Source organism: Cucurbita maxima, unplaced genomic scaffold (assembly GCF_002738345.1).
Source record: "Cucurbita maxima cultivar Rimu unplaced genomic scaffold, Cmax_1.0 Cma_Scf00489, whole genome shotgun sequence".
Classification (NCBI taxonomy): Eukaryota; Viridiplantae; Streptophyta; class Magnoliopsida; order Cucurbitales; family Cucurbitaceae; genus Cucurbita; species Cucurbita maxima.
The window spans coordinates 7,857-21,007 of NW_019272505.1; the positions used below are offsets into that span (position 1 = coordinate 7,857).

The following is a 13,151-nucleotide window of genomic DNA, read 5'->3' on the forward strand; positions in this document are numbered from 1 at the left end:
ATTCAGGGGGTAATCTACTCCCGGCTTCATGCACACACCTGCTGTATTCAGTAAAAATTTGACCAAGTCAGGCGTCGGACGCTGTTGAAGAAAGAGTTGAAGAGGTAGCTGAAGAAGGGAAGGAAGTCAAATCTGTATCTATCATAAGGTGGAGCTAAGTGTTGGATTATCATATAGTATGAGCTTCGTGCTATTCATTTGTTTTGAAACTTTTCTTTGACTGCTCTGTTCCCCCCAAAAAATGGGAAAAGACTTTTTGGAAATCACCGGCGGTTGGTTCGGACATGGGACTTTTTGGGCGTCAAAGTGCTTCTCCTCTTAGTCAATTTGAAGAAAGAAATTTACTTTACTAGCAGTATTATGAACAATCAGGTAAGAAAATAGAAATGGAGTACCCTGAGGTAGATTACAACCCTCATCGTGTAGGGCTACAATTTGGATTCGACCAGGGACTGCCAAGCTAATATCCGCCTACATCACCACTTTTGTTTGAAGGAGGATCAGAAACCAGCTAAGGCACCGTAGCGTCCCCTAAAGGCGTAACTGACAGGTTCTATTCTATCTGCCCATCCGAGTCATCCTGTACTGGGTTGGTAGCCGAGGCCGTCAGATTCATGATGTCACGTCATCAGGCGTCATCTAAGAGAGCTTACCTGGGACTCGGTAAACACAAATATGCAGATGCAGATTGTTAGCTTGAAACCCGAATGGACTGGGTTAGAAAGACTTAAGGTGTTCTTTTAGATTGATTTGACAGGTGTTCAGAGGCTGGGAGTATAATGAGGATTGGGAAGAGGCAATGGAATTGTGAGACCAATATAATGGGTGAAGGAGCGAAGCAATGAGACCGATAGCGAGAGGAGCAAGAGGAGTGCTCTTTGTAGCTAGCTCGAGGTCAGCGTGACACTATGACTGTTTACAGTGGAAAAAACCCATTCTACCTCTTCAAACGCCAGTGGTACCATTTCTTGTTTTGACTACTATTGTATGTTATGATCATTTTGATTTGCTGCTACAAGGTCAGATACCGAGAAAGCAAAGGAATTTGACACTGCAATAACTACAGATGACATCCATACTCTCACTGTTGGTATGAATTCATCAATGTGGATACCCACTAGTCGGGGATGTATAACTAATATAACCACATTGACAGCTGGAACTTCATTAGCAGTAGTGGACGCAAGAGCATACTTCCCAACACAAAAGCCAGGATTGGAATAACCTTTGCTTCCGGCCCCTTATTGCTCAGGGCTGGATTCTTTTCATTCACCTTCTAGTGACTCTTGTGAACTCATAGCATTCTCTTCACTTAACGGCTTACCCATGGGATATCATTAGATAAGGGCTCCCCCATCTTCTTTTCCAAGCTTTTCACCAGCTCAACCGATTGGCTTACCTAGGCAGGGACATGTTTCACCGTAGCTAGTCGAGCCCAACATGAACTAAGCTCATTTTACACCGCTCATCAGATAGTGTTATGGGATGGTCTAATTGGGGTAGCTATTCATAAAAAGGTTGCCCAGGGGTCCGAGTATATCTAGTGAGTCTTACCGAGGAATATCTTAAGGTGGGTAATCAATCCTATTTAGCTATCTCTGCCGAAATATTCTCTGTGAGTTGGTCTATCTTCCAAAGGAGTCTCAGCGATCCCAATCAGTAGTTATTTCTTACGCAGTTCAGGCATTGGTGATCTCAGTGGCTGATTCAGGGTTAAGCCAGGGTCCCGATATAAGTGGCCGAGATCTTCTCTTTGTGTCAATCTATGGTATTCCGTATCCGTGGTATCCTCCGCTGCAGTCAAAGTTGTTGGGCCTTCCTACAAGGTTATAAAGTCTCTTCCCTCACCGCAGTATCTCTCGCTTCCAGTCGAATTAATAGTTGGAATTCTTCCTCAGGTGCAGTATGTCAAGCGGTATCCTATCTTTTTCCGGTCTCTAGGTGATATATTCAAATAAAGTTAGCTATCTGGGTAGAAATCCCCTGGGTAGGAAAGAACTAGGTGTTGATTCACTTGGCCTGGCTATCTTTGAAAACCAAGAATCAGGGATATTTCAGCGCTTACTGATTCAATCACAGCTGATACGCATTCAATTGCAGCTACTTCGAAAAGCCTATTTAGTTAGGCTATGTAAAGAGACTGGCTTCCCAGCACGAACGTCTTCTCTTTCTCTCTTGCCGATTCCGAACTCCTGGCCGACTAAAACAAAAATGGAAATGCAGTTGATCTTCTTGCAGCTGAGAGAGATACTGGCATTGAATGAAGCTGATTCCCCCTTATTGGAAAGAAATCAGTCTAACCATATTTGATCATCCCCCGCCTCTCTCTCAATCTCATCTGCGGATATCCCTCTCAATGGATCCCTCTTGCCAGTGTCGGGGAGAAGTGGTTGCTACGCTTCCTTAAGTAGAGTGCCAAGAGCTTGTAGAGAGCTATCAATCATTCCACATTCACTCAGTTGACTAAAGATGAAACCATTTTTTCTTGAGAGATGCTTTGAATAACGTAATCAAAATGAAGTACCCAAGCGCGGGATGAGCCTTTCTTTAGGGATTCCACTTTCAGGTGCGGGACTTCGCAAGGTTTTGCCAAGAATCCGCTTTTACTGTTCACGACTCCGATCTTCTTTAATGGAGAAAGGCGTTGACACATGACTGCATTTCAATGCTTCAACTGTTTCAGTACGTGGAAGAACCTTCTTTCTCAGCCGATTAGCTTTCCTTCTTGCCGGACCGATCCCAACAGTAGCCGATCCTAGCCCAGGGAATGAGACTGAGGCTCTTTTCCTATCAGAAGTGAGCCAAGCTACCTTTTCATACTAAAGAACTTATAAGTGTTGAGACTCAAAGTCAGGAAGGACTCCACCTATCTAGCTATCCATTTTAGAGCTGTAAATAGAAGAAAGCTACAATCTCATAAAGCTTACAGGCAAGGCGTTGAAAACCTCCGCTCTTGGCTAGCATTCAGACTGCCTTAGTTAGCTACATCCCTTAGGGTTTAACATCCAGAAAGTCAAGCAGCGAGCTATCAAACAATCAGTCGTGAACTCCAGAAAGGAAAGAAAGAACTCCAGCAAAGAGAGCATAGACGGGTTGATAAGATATGGAACCACTACAAGGGGAGTAAGATTCGGATTATCTTGTTGATCAAATATCTCAAGGCAAGAACATTGTTTGAGATTCGAATCACTCCACAAGCAAGATCGATCATGTCTAGCTTGAATGATTCTTGTTGATCAAATATCTCAAGGCAACAACACTTGCTTGAGATTCGAATCACTCCACAAGCAAGATTGATCATGTCGAGCTTGAATGATTCTACATGCAACCTAAACTACATAGAATTGCAAAGAAACTTAGCCATTGGCTGAAGAAGAGCACAAATGCTTCTTTTACTATATTTTTCAAGTCTACCTACAAATACCACATACATGGCTTTATATAGCCTCAAAAATGAAACTATTAAAGACATTACAAGAGTTGTAACCTTCATACTTTATGCCCATAATTAGCCATTATGTAAATGTAACCTAAGGTAAATAAAATGTCTTAAAATATAATAACTCTAAATTACTCTAAATTATAACCCACCCAAAATTTATAACAATCAAACTTCTTTCTTCTTCAATGTGACATGAATTGTCACCTTTGCATAATTTTGACAACCTTTTCTTCACATCTTCATTGAAGTATATTGTATGATTGATGCCTTTTGGTTCATATCATTCTCCACTTCTTCAAGAGGATTCGTCCTCGAATCTATTTCTGAAACTTTGCTGCAAAAAATAAGTTATGGAAATACAAAGGACCTCACAACACTCTCTCACGTGTATACACTCAAGGAATTTGGCCACCCTGTTTGCACTCATTTACACAAATGAATCTCTCATCCTCACCTCAAATTTTCTAGTAGAGCGCAGATTGGATTTTTTATTTTGGGTCGATTAAAAACTAAAAAGATAAAAACAAATTGAAAAGAAATGCAAAGGAAACATATATCCGATCTTGAGCCTGAAGCTCTGATACCAAATGATAAGATAAGAAACCACTACAAGGGGAGTAAGATTCGGATTACCTTGTTGATCGAATATCTCAAGGCAAGAACATTGTTTGAGATTCGAATCACTCCACAAGCAAGATCGATCATGTCTAGCTTGAATGATTCTTGTTGATCAAATATCTCAAGGCAACAACACTTTCTTGAGATTCGAATCACTCCACAAGCAAGATTGATCATGTCGAGCTTGAATGATTCTACATGCAACCTAAACTACATAGAATTGCAAAGAAACTTAGCCATTGGCTGAAGATTTACTATATTTTTCAAGTCTACCTACAAATACAACATACATGGCTTTATATAGCCTAAAAAATGAAACTATTAAAGGCATTACAAGAGTTGTAACCTTCATCGTTTATGCCCATAATTAGCCATTATGTAAATGTAACCTAAGGAAATAAAATGTCTTAAAATATAATAACTCTAAATTACTCTAAATTATAACCCACCCAAAATTTATAACAATCAAACTTCTTTCTTCTTCAATGTGACATGAATTGAACACCTTTGCATAATTTTGACAACCTTTTCTTCACATCTTCATTGAAGTATATTGTATGATTGATGCCTTTTGGTTCATATCACGGGTACTGCTACTTTCAAGCCTAAGGAAAATAGCAAGACAGGGGTTCTCACTAGTCTTTCCAGCCGGATGAATTAATGCAATGGAACTCAATCACTTTCAGAACCTTTACAGGAGAGTCAATTCATTCAATCCTGAACTTGACAGTCGAGTAAATGAATTAGCTGCTTTCGTTCGGTGAATAAGAAGAAGAAATCCTCAAATTCTTCTTTCACTCGGTAAAGAGCTATTTGAAGAACCTTCCCCTGAACTAGTGATACTGAGGGAACCTTCTTTCACTCAAACACTCTTTGACTCTCCCGACTGTAAAGACTCTCGATTAATTATCCTGCTCAATCACCTGAACCTTTTCCTATCCGAGTTGGAAGTTCAGGAGACTCCTTATAAATTATCCTGCCCTTGAACCTGTCCTTAACACCTCAACGAAATCTATTTGAGAGTTCACTGTCAGACTCAACTCAAGATTCATTCGTTATACTTTCTCGGGATTTAGGGCCATTTTTCCTTCAAACACTTCCAACTCCTGACTTACTCATTAACCGTAACCTGTCCCTTCTTTCATTGAACGAGGTAAAGCATATTCAGTAGCTCTTTTCTTGAACTGCTTTTTCTCCTGACCCTTATACTCACTCTATTCCCTGACCTTCTTGAACAGTAAACTGATTCGCCTCTCCCTATTTCTATTTATTCCTTCAAACACGAACAGTAAAGAAAGACTCAAGGAAAGACTCAACTCAAGATTCATGGGAGCTATAAGTCAAGACTCAAGATTAATGAGAGAGAGTTTACGAACGGAACTCAATGCACCTTCTTTCCCTTTTTTCCTCTCCTGCCTGTAAGGTAAGAAAGATTAATGATCGAGACTGAACCTTTAATTAGACGTAACAGGAAGTCAAGAGGAAAGAAACCTTAACTTAACCCTTTTACTGATGGAATGAGGGAGGGTTGAACTATATCTGATCCTTTCTTGCTTTCACTCTTTTATTCTTTCACTGATCTGGATCCTCTGCCTGCCTACTTACTCAACCTTAACGCTTTTCCTTCTTTCACTCCAGAACCCCGTAAACAAGTTCAGATTCAACAAGAATGAGAGAGAACTCTGCTTCAGCTTTTCTTGACTCTATGACCTATTTTTGATGTGATTTTACAAGGTAAATAGAATAGGTCTTTGATTGACCGAATAGTAAACTTAGGAAACTGGAGGATCAGCTCATGAAACTGCCTGCCCCTAAACCGATGGATATTTCTTTCTTTCACTCTTTTACTTGACTGTCTTGCCTGTATGTAAGAAAGAGTCATTCTCCTTCACTCTCTATTCTATTGATGGATTCTTTCTCCTGCCCCTGAACCTATTTACCTTATGAATGAAATCAGGGAGATGAAAGCCGCTAATGTACTCTCCCTTCACTGTAAAAGATCAATAAATACTAAAGATTCCTTCTCATGAACCTCGTAAACTATCTCTCTCCTGAACAGGACATGGCCGGTCTCTGATCTCTTCTCTGTTCTTTCATTAAGGACTCAACTCAAGATTCAACCTCAAACCTGAACCTATTTATTCCTTCAAACACGAACAACAGTAAATAAAGACTCACTATCAGACTCCACTCAAGATTCAACCTCAAACCGGAACCTTCTTGCTTTCTCTTCTCCTTCTTGAACTGATCTTTCTCCTTTCAAAGACTCTTTTACTGTCCTGTGTAAGTAAGAAAGATTAATTCGACTCAATTCCTTGCAGCTCAATCACCTTCCCCTATTTATTCACTGTAAAGTGGTGAAGTAGCTAATGAATTTCCTCTCCCTGAACTGTAAACAAGGGAAAGCCGCTAATGTACTCTCTTTCCCTTTTCCTATTGATTCTTTCGCTCGGGGTAAAGCAAAGTAGCTGGCTGATTGATCTGACCTCATTCCCTTCTTTCTTTCACCTATGAATTCTGAGTAAACTCCTGGAGTAGTATTACTTACTTCTGACCCACCCTTCTTTCACTCTTGCTGAGCCTATACCTATTTATTCTTTTTCTTCTCTTTCTCCTCTCGCAGCTACTTATTCACTTTTTGATATGAACCAAAAGACATCAATCATACAATATACTTCAATGAAGATGTGAAGAAAAGGTTGTCAAAATTATCAAAAGATGTTTCAATTCATGCCACATTGAAGAAGAATGAAGTTCGATTGTTATTTGTCAAAATTATCAAAAGATGTTTCAATTCATGCCACATTGAAGAAGAATGAAGTTCGATTGTTATAAATTTTGGGTGGGTTACAATTTAGAGTTATTGTATTTCATTTATGTATTTTAAGACTTTATTTACTATAGGTTACAATTACATAATGGTTACCATTAAGTATGAATGTTACAACTCTTGGAATGACTTTAGTAGTTTCATTTTGAGGCTATATAAAGCCATGTATGTTGTATGTGTAAGGGACTTGGAAAAATATAGTAAAAAGAAGCATTTGTGCTCTTCTTTAGCCAATGGCTAAGTTTCTTTGCAATTCTATGTAGTTTAGGTTGCATGTAGAATCATTCAAGCTCGACATGATCAATCTTGCTTGTGGAGTGATTCGAATCTCATGGAAGTGTTCTTGCCTTGAGATATTTGATCAACAAGAATCATTCAAGCTAGACATGATCGATCTTGCTTGTGGAGTGATTCGAATCTCAAACAATGTTCTTGCCTTGAGATATTCGATCAACAAGGTAATCCGAATCTTACTCCCCTTGTAGTGGTTCCTTTTCTTATCATTTGGTATCAGAGCTTAAGGCTCAAGATCGGATATATGTTTCCTTTGCATTTCTTTTCAATTTGTTTTTATCTTTTTAGTTTTTAATCGACCCAAAATAAAAAAAAATCAAATCTGGGCTCTACTAGAAAATTTGAGAGGTGAGGATGAGAGATTCATTTGTGTAAATGAGTGCAAACAGAGTAGCCTAAAATTCCTTGAGTGTATACACGTGAGAGAGTGTTATGAGGTCCTTTGTATTTCCATAACTTATTTTTTGCAGCAAAGTTTCACAAATAGATTCGAGGACGAATCCTCTTGAAGAAGTGGAGAATGATATGAACCAAAAGACATCAATCATACAATATACTTCAATGAAGATGTGAAGAAAAGGTTGTCAAAATTATCAAAAGATGTTTCAATTCATGCCACATTGAAGAAGAATGAAGTTTGATTGTTATAAATTTTGGGTGGGTTACAATTTAGAGTTATTGTATTTCATTTATGTATTTTAAGACTTTATTTACTATAGGTTACAATTACATAATGGTTACCATTAAGTATGAATGTTACAACTCTTGGAATGACTTTAGTAGTTTCATTTTGAGGCTATATAAAGCCATGTATGTTGTATGTGTAAGGGACTTGGAAAAATATAGTAAAAAGAAGCATTTGTGCTCTTCTTTAGCCAATGGCTAAGTTTCTTTGCAATTCTATGTAGTTTAGGTTGCATGTAGAATCATTCAAGCTCGACATGATCAATCTTGCTTGTGGAGTGATTCGAATCTCATGGAAGTGTTCTTGCCTTGAGATATTTGATCAACAAGAATCATTCAAGCTAGACATGATCGATCTTGCTTGTGGAGTGATTCGAATCTCAAACAATGTTCTTGCCTTGAGATATTCGATCAACAAGGTAATCCGAATCTTACTCCCCTTGTAGTGGTTCCTTTTCTTATCACCTTTGCTCAGCTTTGACTGATTGAACAAGGTCTCGTGGCTTCGAACCTCTCTTTATTCTTTCACGAGGTAAATGGGTTGGCTGGCTTCTCTCCTTCAATCCTTCTTGCTTTCAGAAGGTAAAGCATATTCATTCATTCCGTAGCTCTTTTCTTGAACAAGGTAAACTTCCCTATATACACAAAGAAGATTCTATTCTTGTAACCCTGCTGCATTGGACTGATTGAAGAAGGTAAAACATATATATTCAGTAGCTCTTTGACCCTATCTATGGATTGATTCTTTCACAGCAGTAAACTCATTCACCTTCTCTTCTTTCCCTGATCTTTCTCTGGAACCTACTCTACTTCCTCCTTCACCTTTTCCTGATTGACCGAGGTAAATTGGCTGGCTGGCTGGCTTCCTTTTCTGATATTCCCTTCATTCAGTGATTGTTTGTTATTCTTTCACTATGTCTTGAACAAAGATGAATTCGACTTCACTCCTTGTTTATTCACGGTAAAGGAAGAGAAAGAGAAGCTCAATCTCCTGAACTGATATTACCTAACCTGATTGAAGAAAGATTTGCTCTGTCTGGTATAAAGAATGAAAGAAGAAGACAATTCTGCCATGGGGTAAATGGGTTGGCTGGCTGTATGAGAAAGAAGAAGGGGTCAAGCTCCGGAACCTATTGATGGATTCTTTCTCCTTCCCCTATGTATTCTTATTCTTTAACTGATCTTGCTTGATCCTTTCACTGTAAACCTTGACGACCTGATTTAACTCCTTTTTACAGTTCTACAATCAATGAATTAGCTGACAGGAGAGGAAAGACTCCTTATGAATGAGAGTGCACTCCTTCTCCTACTGATTTCACTCATTCGACTTCCCTTCGCTACTTCACCTTTACAGTTACAGTCGGTAAAAGAAGCAAGATTAATTCGCCTTCTCACCTATTTATTCTGTCATTTCACTCTTGAACAAGGGGGAACGAACAGTAACCAAGGTAAATAGGCTGGCAGGATGATCTGCTCCTGACCCTTTTTACACAGTAAACAAGGTGGCTTCGCTCCTTTCCTTTAGAGTCTAGTAAATTCATTCAATCCTCTTCGTTAGAGTCTCACTGCTTGCTTCGTACCTTTCCTCTTAATTATCCTATTTATTCACACTTTAACTACTCTCGATTCATGATAGTTTCCGAACGGAACTCATTCACCTCTGCCTTCTTTCAAAGACTGTAAAGTTCGCTACTTCTCTTTCTCTTTTCTTTCCTGACCCTGAAAACACAGTAAAGTAAACTCATTCACCTCTGCCGCCTATTTCTTCTTTCTTTCATTGAACTCAAAGACAGGGTAATTTGTTAGTAGGAAGTCAATCCTCAAGATAAACCCTTCCCCTAAACCTCTATTCTTGAACAGTAACCAAGGGAAAGCCTCAAGCAAGATTCATTCTCCTTCTTGACCAAGGTAAAAGCCAAAGAGAAAGGCAAGACTCAAGCAAGAGTTTACGAACTGAACTCCGCTCGCTACTACCGGTCTCATGGCTTTGCTCCTCTTCTCGTCTCATTGGTTTGTGCTCCTTTGCCTATTTATTCTTTCATTTCACTCTTGACCAAGGTGGAAAGCTGAAAGATTCATTCTAGATCTTCTCCTTTCTTTTACTACTCTAAAGCAATGCAATTATGTGATCACAAGATAGCTTTAATCAATCTACGTTCTGACTTTTTTCACTGTGGTTTTACTATCACTCTGCCGCTGTTGCTAATTCATTTCCTCGACTGTAAACACTCTTTTCCTTATTCCTTCTCATTCACCTGCTTGAACAAGGTAAACTGGCTGGATGGAGGATGATTCTTACTGGGATTGAGGGAAATAGGCTGGCTGGATGAAAGGTCAAGCTCACCTATCGGTCTCATTGCTGCGCTCCTTCCCCTCTGCCTTCTTTAACTGTAAACTCGATCTCTTTGCTTTCCTTGGATTCTGCTTGAAAGACTCCGAAAATGAGATTAAGCGAAACTCACTCCTTTTCCTTCTTTCACTCGGTAAAGCATATATATTCTTTCTCCTTATGAATTCTCCTTTTCCTATTTCTTCTTTAACTGTAGGGAATGGGAATGGAATCTTAGCTCTGTCTCTGATCTTGATCCTTAATTCTTGAACAGTAACCAAGGGAAGGAAAGCCGTTAATTCATTTACTCTCGCTGATTGCCCAAGGTAAATGGGTTCAGTAGCTCTTTTCTTTCACTGGGTCTGTTCTCTTTTCTTTCCCTTCCCTTATTGACCAAGGTAAATAGGTGTTTTCTTTCACTGATCTTTCTCGCAGCTACTTACTCATTCACCTTTCTTTTCCTGATGGAACTGGGTCTCGCAATTCCATTGCCTGAACTACTCAATCTCAAACCTTCCCCTTTTCTTTCCGATATTCCCTGCTGACCTGATTTTGGAACTGTCAACTCGGTCTCACAATTCCATTGCCTTTTCCTATTTATTCTTTTTTCTCCTTGTTCTCTGAATTGAGTTTTTCTTTCTCTTCTCATTCACCTATGGCTGGATGATTCTTTTTCTTGTCTTTCTCCTGAACTCCGTAACCTATTCTCGTCGTCTTCTTTCTATTCCTATGGATGATTCTTTAACTGTAAACACTCAAGCAAGATGAGAGAGAGTTTACGAACTGAATGAATGAATATGCTTTACCGAGTTCAAGAAGGATTGAAGGAGACTGAACCGACACCCTTTTCCTTCTTTCTCCTGAACCTGAACCTTCAAACACTTGGGTTTCACTATTCTTTTACAAGGTAGTAAATAGGTTGGTTATTCTTGATCTTCTCCTTTCTTTCACTTGGTAAGGTAAATGGGTTGGTTGGTTTAGTAGCTCTTTTCTTTCACGAACTGTATGTAAAGACTCTTGATGGATTCTTTCTCCTTCACAGGACGTATGGCCGATCTCTTCTCTCTTCTTTCCTTCACCTTTCCTAACAAAATAGGTAGGTGTTTGTTCGCTTCTTTCTCAGGGAATGGAGTCTCGAGTCAAGCAGCTAATTCATTTCCTCTCCTGTAAAGGTTCTTCAAATAGAATCCTCTCCTGTAAAGGTTCTTCAAATAGAATCCTATCCTGTTTCGACTGAACCTTCAACCACTCTGTCTTCGCTCCTGAACCTCTCCCTTCACTGTAACTGTAAAAGAAGAAGAAAGATTAATGAGACTGAACTACTTCGCCTCTCTCGAATTGAACAGTAACCAAGGGAAATAGGTGAATGTGAGTTATTCGAAGGAAGTGATTGTGAACCTCTCTCTATTTTTGAGGTCATTGAACTAGGTAAAGCAGCTAAGGATTGAATGGAATCTCTTCTTTCTTGAACTAGGTAGGGTTGAACTATTCTTCTTTCACCTATTTATTGGTCTCTTTTCTTTCCATGTGGGTTGAACAGCTGAGCACCTTTTCCTATTTATTAAAAGACTGTAAACGAAGAGAAAGAGAAGCGACTTCCCCTTATACTCTATTTATTCCCTTGCCTTCTTTTTCACTCGGTAAAGCTGCTGAGCTCCCTGATTTCACTCCTTTACCTTCGCCCCTGAATCTATTTATTCCTTTTCTTCTCATGATCCTAGCCCTACTTACTTCTTCCCCTTTACAGTCGAGTAAATTCATTCAATCCTTCTTTCACTCCTGAACCTATCAGTCTCATTGCTGCGCTCCTCTCTATCTTAGCCTTTCTAAGATATGGAACCACTACAAGGGGAGTAAGATTCGGATTACCTTGTTGATCGAATATCTCAAGGCAAGAACATTGTTTGAGATTCGAATCACTCCACAAGCAAGATCGATCATGTCTAGCTTGAATGATTCTTGTTGATCAAATATCTCAAGGCAAGAACACTTGCTTGAGGTTCGAATCACTCCGCAAGCAAGATTGATCATGTCGAGCTTGAATGATTCTACATGCAACCTAAACTACATAGAATTGCAAAGAAACTTAGCCATTGGCTAGAGAAGAGCACGAATGCTTCTTTTACTATATTTTTCAAGTCTCTTACAAATACAACATACATGGCTTTATATAGCCTCAAAATGAAACTACTAAAGTCATTCCAAGAGTTGTAACATTCATACTTAATGGCCATAATTAACCATTATGTAATTGTAACCTAAGGTAAATAAAATGTCTTAAAATATCATAAATGAAAACTACTCTAAATTGTAACCCACCCAAAATTTATAACAATCAAACTTCATTCTTCTTCAATGTGGCATGAATTGAAACATCTTTTGATAATTTTGACAACCTTTTCTTCACATCTTCATTGAAGTATATTGTATGATTGATGTCTTTTGGTTCATATCATTCTCCACTTCTTCAAGAGGATCCGTCCTCGAATCTATTTGTGAAACTTTGCTGCAAAAAATAAGTTATGGAAATACAAAGGACCTCACAACACTCTCTCACGTGTATACACTCAAGGAATTTTAGGCCACTCTGTTTGCACTCATTTACACAAATGAATCTCTCATCCTCACCTCTCAAATTTTCTAGTAGAGCCCAGATTTGATTTTCTTTATTTTGGGTCGATTAAAAACTAAAAAGATAAAAACAAATTGAAAAGAAATGCAAAGGAAACATATATCCGATCTTGAGCCTTAAGCTCTGATACCAAATGATAAGATATGGAACCACTTCAAGGGGAGTAAGATTCGGATTACCTTGTTGATCGAATATCTCAAGGCAAGAACATTGTTTGAGATTCGAATCACTCCACAAGCAAGATCGATCATGTCTAGCTTGAATGATTCTTGTTGATCAAATATCTCAAGGCAAGAACACTTGCTTGAGATTCGAATCACTC

General features: G+C 38.9%; 1 long non-coding RNA gene across 1 annotated transcript; it reads right to left on the reverse strand.

Moving 5' to 3' along the window:
• Positions 1-281: 281 nt before the first annotated feature.
• On the reverse strand, positions 282-10,993 carry LOC111474652. The gene is made up of 3 exons (XR_002716115.1): positions 10,982-10,993; positions 4,192-4,199; positions 282-482 (listed from the first exon to the last, which is right to left on the reverse strand). It is a non-coding gene; the product is annotated as an uncharacterized LOC111474652 (long non-coding RNA).
• Positions 10,994-13,151: the final 2,158 nt, after the last annotated feature.